Genomic DNA, 14,147 nt, shown 5'->3' on the forward strand with positions numbered 1-14,147 from the left:
CTTCAGGTGCACCTAATTCGGCGCGGAGAAAATTCTTCAAGAAACTATTGCCTAGCCCTGGAGTCCTCCAAAGTGGCTACACCCAGGAGACTACTATTCCTCAGCTTCAGAACATGCTACCTGTCAATCCTTAACTACCTGTGATCATAGTCTCTAACTGTATCACATATAGCTTCAGAGGACCACCTAGCTACCCACCTCTGTCAAGCTTTCAGAACCCAATAAGCCTACATTTTCGCTACCACTGCCCCATGAACAGGGACCACTCGTGGACAGGGGACAGCAGAGTCTACGACCCTGTCGGCGCGTCACCGCCTCGAGGTTTCCACATGGTCTCGCGTTTTCTCCGTAGCTCGTGCAAGCTCGCCGATCCTCGGCGGTGCTCGTAGCCGGTCCTGTCGGTGCTGCCACATGGCCGCGCGTCGTGTTTTGCGGGCTCCTCGCAAGGGTTTCAGGGGCGGCACCTGGTTGGTGGGGGAATCCCGTCGGTGTACGCGATCGGGGTGGAAACGGGAGTGAGCGAGGCGACGGGGGTGGAAATGAGAGCGCGTGGTGGTTTACGCGCAGGGGTGGCGGCTCGGCTACGTTCGGTCGACTTCGCAAGTCATCGCCAGCGTCTCGCGTCGGAGCTTCCACATGGGTTGGTATTGGCTCCCGGGGCGCAGGGTGGTTTGTGCGGCGGAGCTCTAACCGGAGAGAGACTCTAAGCGCGGAGGGTATAGCGAGAGCGAGGCGGGCGGAGGAGCGAAAGAGAAGAGGCGTCGAGCACGGTTCAGGGGGGCGGGAGAGCGAGGAGTGGAACCGAGAGGGCGAGAGAGGGAGAGACACGGCTCGCCACAACACCCCGCTGGCCCCCTCCTGCCGCGGAACGGGCAGAGCGTCAGTGCTAAGGTGGGTTGCTCGGTCGGAACATTGCCAGAGAGAGAGAGATACGTCCTGGGAGTGCCTGCTGCACCGACACGACTTTGGTGCAGGACCCGCAGCGGTGCAAGGATCGGGAGAACGCGCGCAGCGTCAGCGAGTGACTGAGTGACGACTGACTGAGTGATCGACACGCGCCTCTGACCGTGTACACGCGCCGTCACCACGCACGCCGAGGGCTGGTGCTCGCGAGGAAAACCAAGGGGACGCAGCCAGCTGCCAGGCACATTCGGGGAGGAACAGCCAGTGCGTCGCGCAGGGACCCCAGTGTCTGGATCTAACCTAGTGCGTCGCGTTCGCGCTGGGGGGATACGGTGGGGGATCGTTTCGTGGAACGTGGAACCGTCGAGAGCCGCCAGACCGTAGTCATGAGAGATTTCGAGCGGTGTCCGAGGCTGGTCGAAACGCTCGGTGCGGTTGAGACGGCAGCCTTCCGTTTGGTCGGCTAGGCCGTGCAGAGCGGTGCACAAGTACATATGCGCGTGCATGTCGTAGAGAAACGGACGGAAAAGCTGGCAGAGAGGGAGAGAGGGAGGAGGAAGAGAAAGGTGTGTCGAGGAGACGAAAGTTGGTAGGAGGTCAGCGTGGCTTCAGGGTGGCGGTGGCCGATAGTGATGGTAGTGGTGGTGGTAGTGGTGTAGTGGTGGGTGCTCCGAGCGGTGAATGATCGTCGTCAGCCTCGTGGAAGAGGCGGCCGCCGCTTATGCGGGCTGCCGCGCGTGCCGCATCATCGAAACGGAGTAATCGCTGTCCGGGGTGGATAGAATCGCTGGAGGGCACTAGAAAAGCTGGAAGAAAGGGAGTAGCCGTGATCACGATCGTCCGGAATCCAGTGGGTTTAGCCAGATACGCTGCTCCTGCAACCTATCATCAAGTGGAGGCTATTGAAGTCGAAGGAACACGACAAGGAGAAATAGAAGGAGGAGGAAGAGGAGGAGGCAGAAGTCCGCAGTCGTCTAACTGGCGGCTGCCAGGAGCCCCTGGATCCCGCCGGTTATGGCAAACTGCTTCACATTGCCTCTCTGCTGGAGAGCCATGACGAGTGCACCGAAAACGAGCAGACCGCGAGGCGGAACGACCAGGACAAGCATCTCGACGCTGACCACGCTGACGCCAAAGAGCACGGGGACGAGGATCGCGCCGAGGCAGATGACGATGAACCTGTGGAGGGTAGCAAACATTGTCGCATCGAGCAGCCTCTCGCTGATCCTGGCTACGACGCTGGCTATACTTGCTGTAAACGGTGCCGCAGTTTCTGGCTCGTACGGTCTCGGGCCATCGCAGGCCTGGTAGCGCGGAGGCAACGCTCGCTGTCGGCGCCTCTCCGGTTCTTACTCGTTAGTATCAGTGCTGTTGTTGTGCCGTCCGGGTCTCTTCTCGGGGCTATCATTCGTTCGCATCGGTGGTGCCGCGTCTGGTGGGTGTTGGTGTGTTGGTGCGCCGTCTACCGATCGGGGAGCCTCGTGTGCCACTGGCTAGGCCCATCCACTGCCGGCCGGCCGGTAGCCGCTTCGTGCCCGCACTGCGGTCGACTGTCGGCCACCCAGCTGGGCCCCGTCACCGTCTCGGTGGCCAGGTGTCCACGGTGACTGGCCAGCGACCACGACCGCGACGGTTACGTGTCCAGGTCTGACGCGCGACCCCCACGACGACGACGACTGTCTCAGACGCGACCACGGTCACGCCGGCGGCCACCACGACCACGACGACGAGCTCGAGTACGTGGGGGATATGTGCGGGTGCGCCACGTCCACGCGACGAGGACTGGGGACTGCTGCGGGTAAATCGGCACGGCGCACCAAGTCCTCGTGCTCGCGACACAGCACGCCCGGGATACGGTAGCTCGTCCTTCACCGTTACTCCTCATCGACGCCCGCGGGCAATGTGCCCACCCGCCGGCAGAGCAACGTGAGTCCATTTTTTTTTTCTATTAAACACGTCCTCTCCGTGCTACCTGGATGCCCGATAAAAATGTTGCCCCCCGACATCCTTTGGCATTATGCGTCGTTATCGAGGTTAATGCACACATTGGCGTTCGCGTTTATGGACACGGTGCTTTTGGGTTATGGCGTTGAAGGGGAAGAGTGGAGCCAGTTAGAGAGGATTTTGCTTGTTGGTGATTACCCAAAATGGGATATCTCGTATACGTATGTTCATTTTTTGAGATTGAAAATGCTGGCTTTTAATTCTGCATTGTGGATTTCTGTCTCGATTAAAGTCTGGGGTTGTTTTAAAGCCACGAATTCTATTTGTAGACTTTGACTAAGGTATAAACTCAGATTTGGTGAAAATTTGACCAAGCAAAATGAAAATTTTGCTACCACTGTATTGAATATTTTTCACAAGATATCTTCCTCTTGGGTAGACAGTATTTCATGGATATTGATATGATACAGTAAGTTCTCGTTATACCTTCCCCAGACATTGTTTGTTCCAAGTTTATCGCTATCCCCACCACTTAAGGGTGGGGCTATAACTCCCAAAATATGATTCTTCTCGACCAAAACAATCGACTCGAGTTCATGGAAGATGAAAATAATTTGCCATGTACACGATATATGTCCCTGGCGGATTTCGAGTGATGAACATATAACGAGAATTCACTGTACTGTCTTCCAATATAAAGCAAGCAGAAATCTGTTAGACCTCCATAGAACTGGCGATTGTAGGAATCGTTGAATTCTAGTGGCTCTCGAGGAAGGTCATTCTCTCGAATATTGATCGTTTACGTTTCACGGAGGCGTGAGCACGTGCCATTAGAATCGTACGTTGTTTACTATTAGAATAGAGCTATAAATTCTTCTAGCACAGTATGATCTTTCCTGGGAACGGTTAGTGGTTGCGTATTTTCGCTCAGCCGGCTATTGTTCGTGGATTTTCGTAATCCTCTTCGAATCACCCAACCACTGTTTACATTTTCCATCACGGGCCGTTCCGCTGCGGAGTATCTTTCAAGCCACTATCTTTTCAATTATATTGATGCATCGCATCATAAATGATATTTACAAACGCCACTGTTAATCAAGTAATGAAATGGCGAGTGGGGTAACATGCTCCCTGCGCGAATGGGGGACAAAAATCCCACGACAGTTTTACAAGAGAAACTCGTGTCTAAATTAATTTAATTAGCCCAGTGAAACGTATAATTTTAAGGGTGTCGTCACGCATCTCTGGCTACCAGGAAAACGAGAGCGCGTAATTAAATTCTCTCCACTCTCGATCAGTCCCAAACGGTTTCCTCCAAAGCAAATCTTGCGCAACATTGTCAAGGTAAAATTCCTCCTCATGTCAAAAATTTCGGAATAAATAGAATTAGCGCTTGTCGAGGAGTTTCGATCTTCCACTTAGCGTCTACCAATATCTATCCTTCGGTATATACGACAAAAAAAGAGTGAAGGTGTCGAAAGGGATGCAATCTTTGGAAATTCCTGTTTTAATCCCAGTTGTCGAAGGGAATCAATTCGAGAAAGGCGCGAGCTGACGCGAAATCCTAGTTAAATACAGAGTGGAAATGTTTTTCCTCGTCGGTGGCGTGTCTTTAGCGAGGGGCAGCGAATAAATTGCTTCTTCCCCGAACTTTTACCGGGGAAAGCCATCCGAAAGCTCCGATGGAAACGCGCGAAAACGCTGAAGTGCTTTCAAGAGGGTGTCGTGGTCCTGGGCGTAGTCTTCCACTTTCTCCCTCCCTCGGCCACCCTCTTTGTCTATCGCTTTCGCTCCCGTTTCCGTTCCTCTCGGTCGGCGTTTCCCTCGCCGGCCCGATATTTTCATCGTAATCTGCAAACTTGCAAATGGAACGCACCGGCTGCAATCTCCGAGCGAAGAATCATCGTCGCTCATCATCCCTTAAACGCTTTACTCGCGTCGCGGCGAAACGCGACGCATTTTCCACCTCGTCCCCTGGGAATCGATCAGCACGAAATTCCTCTCGGGGATACGCTGTTTTCGCGCGATCCGACGCGCAGCTCGCCAGGGGTGTGTTTTTCCCTCGGCCATTGAGCAACACGAACCGCAATTCGTCGCGGAAATTTAACCGCCCGTCGTAAACGCTGATTCGCGCATAATTAAATCGCTTATGCCTCCGCAGACGCGCTTTAATCTCTTCGTTCGGCCGCGCCGGTGGATCGCGATGACGACTATAACGACGCTCGTCGTGGATAATTCCTCCCTTGTTTCAGCGACGTTAACGCTAAGCGTTCGCGTTTAACGCCGCTGGTCCTCTTTCGACGGAGATCGATTCGCGTGCCTGAGCGATGTGACCCACCCCTCGAGCCTCCCCCCTCCACCTGACGCGTTTACAGAACCGTAAACAGCCTCTGGGGTCATTGGTTTCCATCATCGTTTGTCTGACAATCGCAATTGTCGCGCGGCATCCGCGAAACGTCGATCAAACCCCGCGCGCGTTTTCCTGATCGCTCGAGTTGTCGATAAATTTGAATCGTCGGCTATTTTGTTTGATCGGGAAGTCGCGATGGAAATCCGCGAATCTGTTGACCGCTTTTTCGCTCAGGAACGACTTTAACTGTCGTCGATGGCGGAGAGGACGTTACGATGGTTTTTCAGTTTTAGAGAGGGTTCAAGGCCGCCGCGGGGGAGGAAATGTCTCCAGGCCGATCGAGGTGGACGTTTCGTCGTCACCGCGACGCTTCCGGGCGACGCCTGACGCATCCGTCGCGTCGGTCCAGCTCAGGTCTCCATGGAAATGCGGGACCGAGTGGTCAAAACCTGCTGACGCGGCGGTTACTTCCGGAACGATGCCGTTTCCATGTCATTTTATCGGTGAATCCTTGATTAAAGCACTCTATCCTGCCGCGTTACGATTCAATTTCGCGATGAAATATCGGTTTTTCGGAGGCGGATATTATTGCGATGCCTGCGAGGAAATATTGCGTGTTTACTCTTTGTTTCGATTTTTTATGAGAAATTTCGCGACTGAGGATATAATTCAGATCGAATGAATACATACCTGGGCATTGCATAGATCTGGTTTATGGCTGGCCTAGATTTAGTGATTGTTAAATGAATCCTATGATAGGAGCAGAATGGTACCGTACTAGGCACATTACAAGGGATCGTTCTCATGTCAAACCTAGTATAGACCTAACCTTTGAGCTAACAAAGAGCCTGACAAGGGACCTGAAAGAGCATCCAATAGAGGATCTAACCCAGACCTAACAAATGACCTGCTATAAAAAATACTTAACCCAGACGTAACAAATGACTTGCTATAAAAGGACCTAACCCAGACCTAGCAGACGACTTGCTATCAAAAAGACCTAACCCAGACCTAACAGATGATTTCCTATTAAAAAGACCTAACCCAAACCTAACACATGACTTGCTATTAAAAAGGCCTAACCCAGACCTAACAGATGACTTGCTATTAAAAAGGCCTAACCCAGACCTAACAGGCGACTTGCTATTAAAAAGGGCTAACCAGACCTAACAGATGACTTGCTCTCAAGAAGACCTAACCCAGACCTAACAGATGACTTGCTCTCAAGAAGGCCTAACCCAGACCTAACAGATGTCTTGCTCTCAAGAAGTCCTAACCCAGACCTAACAGACAGCTTGTTATAAGGGACCTAACCCAGATCTGACAGATGGTTTGCTATAAAAAGGACCTAGCCTAGACCTAACAGATGCCTCGCTATAAAGACCTAACCCAGACCTAACAGACGACTTGCTATAAAAGACCTAACCAAAGCCTAACAGAGTCCTAACCCAGCCATAACAGAGGATCTAACAGGAAATCTAACCCAGACCTCACCAATACCTCACAGAGGATCTAATCCAGACATAATCCAGTCCTAACAGAGGACTTAACCTAGACCTGTATACTCAAAGTTAAACTAAGACGTTATGTTATGAAAGACGAGATCAGAGAATATTGGCAGTACTAAAGCCAAAGGTGCTGTTTGGCAATCCATTGAGTCATCTTAGGTCCTAGTTTCAAAATGGGCCTTAGTGAACGAAGTCTGACCTTCACCTAACCCAGTCCTAATGGAAATGTAAGAGTGATCCAATTTGATCTAACTCAAATCTAACCCAAATATAGCTTCTCCCAATAGTAGACTACCAGCAGTGTTTTCTAAGCCCCAATTCCACAAAATCGCTTGTAGGTATTTGGATCACACTGTCAAAGCTATAAATACTCGGTCGAACTTTCCCTTTTCAGCTATTTGATGGTGTCTAGAGCAGACAGCTCAAAGGATGCACGTGCTGTGCTTTTTTGATTAGTTTTTCCATAACGCAGTGGGTCATTAAATGCAAAACCATGGTGTATGAAGCAGTATCAGGGGCGAGAGGGCTGTCATCGTCAGTCAATCGTCTCGTCCAGGATTGACGAGAACGTGATTCAGTGGCCGGGATATATTGATATTATTCAAATTTATGATCCACTCTGCAACGCACCGTTCTGTGGGACGTAATTTATATTCGAATTAACGTTCGCGTGGGCCATGGATCGCTCTAAATTCTCTCTCTTTCTTCATACCTTCTATCATGATGCAAAACGTGATTCGTCTTTCAATTCCCGAAAAGACACTAAAAAATCCCACGCTTGAACGCGAGGTACACTTGTCAGCTCTGATTTGCTTCTATTGTTTAGAATACGAGATCTCAGCAGCATCAGTATTTATTGACCGATGCATCACCAAGCACGCGAACGATTAATAACACTCAGATAGAAACTCTGCTATCAAACCTGAGCACCGTTCCCCTCGATCTATGGCACCTTTGCGTATAAAAAAGCACAACCCTCCATTCTCCATTGATCCCGTCATAATCGAGCTAATAAAACACGTCTCTTTTAATAGAGGCAATTTCTTTCAAACTGTCCGCCAGTGTTCACCCCACCCCTATTAATTATTACCCTCGCAAAATTCTGGCTGTTGTTCCTGCCAACACGGGAATGCGAATTGTCGCTTAATAGGGACGTCGGGGGTGGAGGGCGCGACGAGATTGGTGGCAAGTTTATAAAGTCGCGTCCCTGATGCGCTTCGGGGAAAATGCATACTTGTCAACTTCCATTCCCTACGTTTTAACACCTAATTGGAGCAGAAGTTGTTTCGCGGAGCGGGGCAAACAGAGTTAAATTATATGGAGCGTTTAATCAGGTTACTGGCTGGCAACCGCGGAGTAAAAATTGAGCCAGGAAATGTAAGGGGCGTAGGGTGAAACCAGGGGGTTGGGGTGGAGAGGGTAGAGGGGGGTAACAGATCAATGTCCGTGGCCCACGGCCTGCCTCGACCAGGCTACTCAGAATTTACGATGATTTTTAACCACTCCCGAAATTCCTCTTCCCTTCGTCCAATTTATTTCTCAGAAAACGTCGGCCCTTGATAAGAGTGCTCCCTCTTTGTTTCAACGTGATTTCGTGTTCCATTCTTCGGATTACCTTAACGTATTATAGCATAATCCCCGCGATTGTGATTCTTTTTCACACCCCCTTGCTCGAAAGCCTCACCCCTATTTTTAATCGAGGTCCCCTCGTCGAACTCTTCCGAATTCCCGCTTTTATTGACCGTATAATCCGCTCGATTGCGATCTTCCGACATTGAATACCTACGTCGAATGGAACCGCGAAATTAGTATTCATAGCTGGAGCGCTTTTATTCGTTCATTTTCGCTTTTCGAGTTACGAGCACGCGATACGGTCCAGGGAAATTAGATTTCAATTTTTGGCGACTCCTCTTCGGGAGGGGTCGAGGGAGGCGTCGCTGCCTCCTGAATTTGCAACGATAACCTAATTTAAGTGTTCGGGTAAATTGTGACCTTTGATGAGCGATTGAACGCAGTGAAAGGGTCGTCATGTTGGTATGACTGTGTTTCGTTACATGTTCACGACTTGCGCTTGTAGAACATAGAATATTAGTTTTCTGCACCAGTTTTGGCAGTAGCATTTTTAATTCTCTTTCTCAGTGACTAGTATCGAGGGAATACAGTTTTGTTTCGTTATATGTCCACGACTTGAAATCAGTCAGAATTTAGAGATTAAGAAACTCGTCTACTAAATTTTCCAAGTGAGGTTCCAGTAAAGTGAAAGAACAATTCAGGAGAATATGAACCTCGAACATGTATCGAGGCAGTAGTCTATGTCAGAGGTAGCTGAGTTCAGGAACATGAAGTTCAACAGCATAAATATTATCGCGATCTGCGTCACAGCGTAGTAACGCGTGAAACGGTCCCGCTGTATGTGGGCGTAAAATTAGCGACACGCGTTCGAAGGGACAAAGGCGCGATTAAACGCGCATCTAACACGCTGTTGAAACTAATGGAAGCCGTGGCTCGGTCGAGTTACACTGCATTATCGCGAATCAAAACGATTTGCGCCTCCTACGTCCCTCCGTGAACACGTTCGCAAATAGTTGCTGGTTTGGCAAATATTATCGTTGCAGCTGCGCCAATATTTTAGCTTCCGATAGTCCCGCCATTCTAATCGCGAAGTCACGTCATGACGTCGATATAATGGTGATTCGAAATTATGCATGGAAAGTAGGTAATAACTTGCTTCATCTGAACACGTGGTCTGTTTTATGGGTTTGTTTTCGCGGGCACACTTTACAGATTTCTGCATTCATCAATTATGAAGGTCCAATCTTCCTGCTCGTTCCAGAGTCCTATTTTCCACAGAGTTCTTCTTGCCTACATTTTTTATTTCTTTTTAGATTAATATTTTTGGGTACATTACTTGCTTTCAAGTGAGACCATTCTGTATCAATGCATTCATATTTTTAGAGACAGAAGTGTGTCTCATATACTTCATAATTTAAATCTGTATCATCTCTGGCCTCAAATTAAAATTCCCACGTACGTAAAGTGCTCTCCAGGAGACCCAATATTTATATTTCAGTGGCTGTCTGTCGGCAGAAGTACACGAATAAGTCTCGTTCTCTGTACCAGCTCGCCGATCGATCGTTTTTGAACAGTGGATCCCTTAATCGCGCGCCATCGAAATCCACGGACTTAATGGCGCCAAAGTAAGCCTGCCAATAATTAATAGTCGAGGCACACTTTCTATCGGTTTTTCCTTCTTCTTCCTCCCTCCCTCGCGCTCCCCCTTTTTTTAACCTGGAGGGTAGCGACTGGGCAGTAGGGTATATACAGGTTAAAGCGACCGAGTTGGTCGGTCACTGTAAAGTGCTGGTGGCGTTACACCACGTAACCGAGTGAACCGCACCCACCGCACTGCTCCATTTTCTTACTCGAACGTAATTGAGTGATAGAGTGCGACGAACCGACGCGACCGTTGTAATCCCGCCGAGATATTGCGACAGAGCTCGTCACTGGAGAAGAACATGACAGGTTCTCGCTAATTTCTGGATGATGGAAGCGTTTGGGCTCTATGGTTGCATTCTGTCGTCCCCCTGGGATCATAGAGCTCTCATTTTACTCTGGTGCCATTCTCGTTCGATCTGGACGCGAATTTATTTCCATAGTTTTCGGTGCAGTCGTTGTCGAGAGGAGGGCAGAAGTATTAACGCGCACTTTCGATTTCCTGGTTAATGCGTCTGACCACGCACCGTCCTTATTCCACTTGGCTAACCGTACGAGAACGCTCTGCGGCACGTCTGATTAACCACACTCTTGTTCCACTTGATCGACTGCTTCACGAGTCTACAGCGGCTGACTGTACACTGTTTCGTTTCACTTCCTTGATTATTGACTGTGCCGTGCAATATTTCGAACGGTTGTGACACAGATCAATCCTGTCGCTGTCCATTGGAAAAACGTGATCGTAAAAAATTCTCTGTTTTAATTCTTTATTTTTAGTAACCGAACTTTGGAGTTTAATACCACTGTTTGCGATCGTTTTATTTATTTTTCTGCTTCGCGTGGCAAATTTTTTAACTGAAATCAAACTGCATGATGAAAAATAAAACGAAAGCATTGGAAGAAATTAGAATTAGACACTAGAATTTTAGGAAAATATGGAAAATGTAGGCTACAATTTTTTATGGTTTTGCAAGGAGTGAGAAGAGTTTTGGTTTGAAGTAGATAGAGTCAATGGTTAAACTATACGTGTTTCTATCATTGCTTTAACTTGTTATATCATACAGTTGTCCATTTAAATGAATTCTGTTTCGGGAAAAATATGAATAAGAATTACCAATAAAACGAATTGTTCATGAGTAATGAATAACTTTTTATGCGATTGTATTTTTATTACTGGAAATGAATATGAATCTTGCACCAGTAAATCTTCATTCAAATAAAAAGGTTATTCGTCATGCATGTATAACTCGTTCTAATCGTAATTTTTATTCAAACACAATTTACAGCGTATCTCATCTGAAGTTTTATTCAAATATAAAAATTTTTTAGGTTTTCTACTCAAATAGAAATTCCATTCAGAGTAGAGGACAACATTTTTAATCTCTTTCCACATTCTCTGATAAAATATTCTCGCAACTTTCGAATATAATTCATTAAATTTACCGAAGCCAGTCTAAAAATTAGAAATACTTGCTCAGACGAATAAAAATAATTTTTAAATATTTAACAATATGTACCTATTTCAGAAAATTTGTCAATGAATCTACAACTTTCGCTATCCTAATTTCATTATGAAAGCCACACTTTGTCCACTATTAGAAATTTAATAATACTAATTGTTACACTATTCTCTCGAGGAACTCACAATTTCGATCCCTCAGTTTCCTGCAATTCCCTTCAATAATGAAACACTTGCTTCGCCGCTCGCCCTTCGCTTCCCTATCCCAAAACCAGTCCTCATCGATCCTGCTACGTGGTAAACATTCGCCACCCCTGGATCTCCACTCGTGTCGCGTTCCACGTCTTCCAACTTTCCTCTCAGTTTCGAATGTCTGTTGTTCCTCCCGGTGTAACAGTCGTCAACGCACTCCTCGCGACGCGCGGCCCTCCAAATTGCAATTCCGCGGCTGTCACGATTGTTTCCGAATTATGATTTTCCCCTGGGCGGAAATGTCGAGCGGATGACGCTGAGAATCGGGTTGTCGTTTAGTTTAACGCAATCGTAGTCAAAAGCAGCGTTTCAATCCGCGTCGAGTATCGACGAAGTATCGTCGGTTTTGGTGCTTTCGATTTGACCCGATTTCGCAAAATCGTGGATCTTGGCGAGTCGACGCAGTTCCAGTTATTAATTGTTACTCGCGTAACACTGTCACTGAAAATCCTTGGAACTTGTAGCTAGAGTAGTAGTCCCAAAAATAGAAAAGATAGGAAGTTCTCGATATATGTTCGCCAGATTTTATTCGATATATGAGCATCCCTATGTCCACCACTTAGAAAGGAATTTTCCTTTTAATGTGACTGTATCCAGCATAGAATTCAGGGGAAGTGAGAATTCTGTGCTTCGTACATGATATGTGTCCCTGAGGATAATCATATAACGAGGGTGTTATGAACTACATATACGTTCGTTAAATTTTATTCAATACATGTACATTGCGATTTCCATCATTTTGAAGGAGATTTTTATGAGAAATGTCAGCTTCGTGGACGATATATGTCTCTAGTGATGATCATATAACGAGGGTGTTATGAACTACATATACATTCGTTAAATTTTATTTAATACATGTACACTGCGATTTCCATCATTTTGGAGGAGATTTTCATGAGAAATTTCTGCTTCGTGGACGATATATGTTTCTAGTGATGATCATATAACGAAGGTATTATGAACTACGTATACGTTCATTAGATTTTATTCAATACATGTACATTGCGATTTCCATCATTTTGAAGGAGATTTTCATGAGAAATTTCTGCTTCGTGGACGATATATGTTTCTAGTGATGATCATATAACGAGGGTGTTATGAACTACGTATACGTTCATTAGATTTTATTCAATACATGTACATTGCGATTTCCATCATTTTGAAGGAGATTTTCATGAGAAATGTCAGCTTCGTGGACGATATATGTCTCTAGTGATGATCATATAACGAGGGTGTTATGAACTACAGTAAATAAGTAAGGAAGTGAATAAGTAGTGTGCTATGAATTATAAAATCCTTGGAGCTTAGTGTAGCCATGGAGGAGGGGCAGATCAAGTATAGAAGTTTGGTCTAATACGATTATGTGATTCGTCGATGTCCTTGTATTGAGACTCGCTAATCGTTCCTGCTCGATCTTTCGAACGACAAACATTCGCCATCGAGTGTTCCTGCGGCGTAACTGGGGGGGACTCGTTGCACGTCGTGCAATTGACACAGGGCATAATCGTATTATTGTGGAAAAATTAGCGGAAACGCGGGAGAATCGCGCGGGGGGCTCGATGGATCCGCGGTGCAATCATGAAATTGCTTATTCAACGTCGAGTGTGTGCACACAGCGCTTCGTTTCCTTGCCTTCTTTTATCGATTGCTCTCGAGCGATTCACTCGAACTGATACCTGAACTGCCGTATTCAAATTCACCTTAGCCAACCCCAACGCAACACTTCGGGAATTCTCTTGGTAATTCTCTTCTCCTGCGCGATGCTAACTTCCAGAACCTGGAAAGTAAATACCAGAGTTGCCAACTATGTCCCGGTACCTGGACACTTATTTTAAGTTTATTCAATTTCAAGCTTACATTCTAAAGGTGGGTCTACACTGCATATTATATAACGAAGTTATGTAACTTTTCTGAAAAGAGAAGAGAGAGATGTTATACATCTGTCTCTTTTGGTTGATAATTATCTTCTCTTTACAAGATGCTAACTCCTAGAACCTGGAAAGTAAAGAGAAAACAGAGATTTTATACATATGTCTCTTTTAGTTGATAATTTTCTTCTCTTTACGACAAGATTCTAACTCCTAGAACCTGGAAAGAAAATACCCCAGTTGCCACCTATATCCCGGTACCTGGACAATTATTTTAATTTTATTCAATTTCAAGCTTACATTCTAAAGCTGGGTCTACACTACATGTTATACATATGTCTCTTTTGGTTGGTAATTTTCTTCTCTTTACGACAAGATTCTAACTCCTAGAACCTGGAAAGTAAATACCCCAGTTGCCAACCATGTCCCGGTACCTGGACACTTATTTTAATTTTATTCAATTTCAACCTTACATTCTAAAGGTGGGTCTACACTACAATTTACATAACTTTCTACTTATATATCACATGTTTTTGTAGTCACTGTCTTTCTCTATAGCTGGGTAGAATTGTCAGTCATAAAAGTCCCTATTTTCCTCACACACAGAAACTGATATAGCAATGGTATATCTTTTCAAGCTAAGCAAAAGG

General features: G+C 46.6%; 1 protein-coding gene across 1 annotated transcript in view; it reads left to right on the forward strand.

Annotated features, from left to right (window-relative positions):
- Positions 1-2,707: 2,707 nt before the first annotated feature.
- Nachralpha1 (nicotinic acetylcholine receptor alpha1) overlaps positions 2,708-14,147 on the forward strand; it is a 138,807-nt gene continuing 127,367 nt past the window's right edge. Inside the window, exon 1 of the mRNA XM_076382592.1 lies at positions 2,708-2,829. The gene's annotated coding sequence lies outside the window, so the exon portion shown is untranslated. The remainder of the gene's footprint in view (positions 2,830-14,147) is intronic.

The sequence above is a fragment of the Calliopsis andreniformis genome, chromosome 7 (genome assembly GCF_051401765.1).
Source record: "Calliopsis andreniformis isolate RMS-2024a chromosome 7, iyCalAndr_principal, whole genome shotgun sequence".
NCBI classification, from domain to species: Eukaryota; Metazoa; Arthropoda; class Insecta; order Hymenoptera; family Andrenidae; genus Calliopsis; species Calliopsis andreniformis.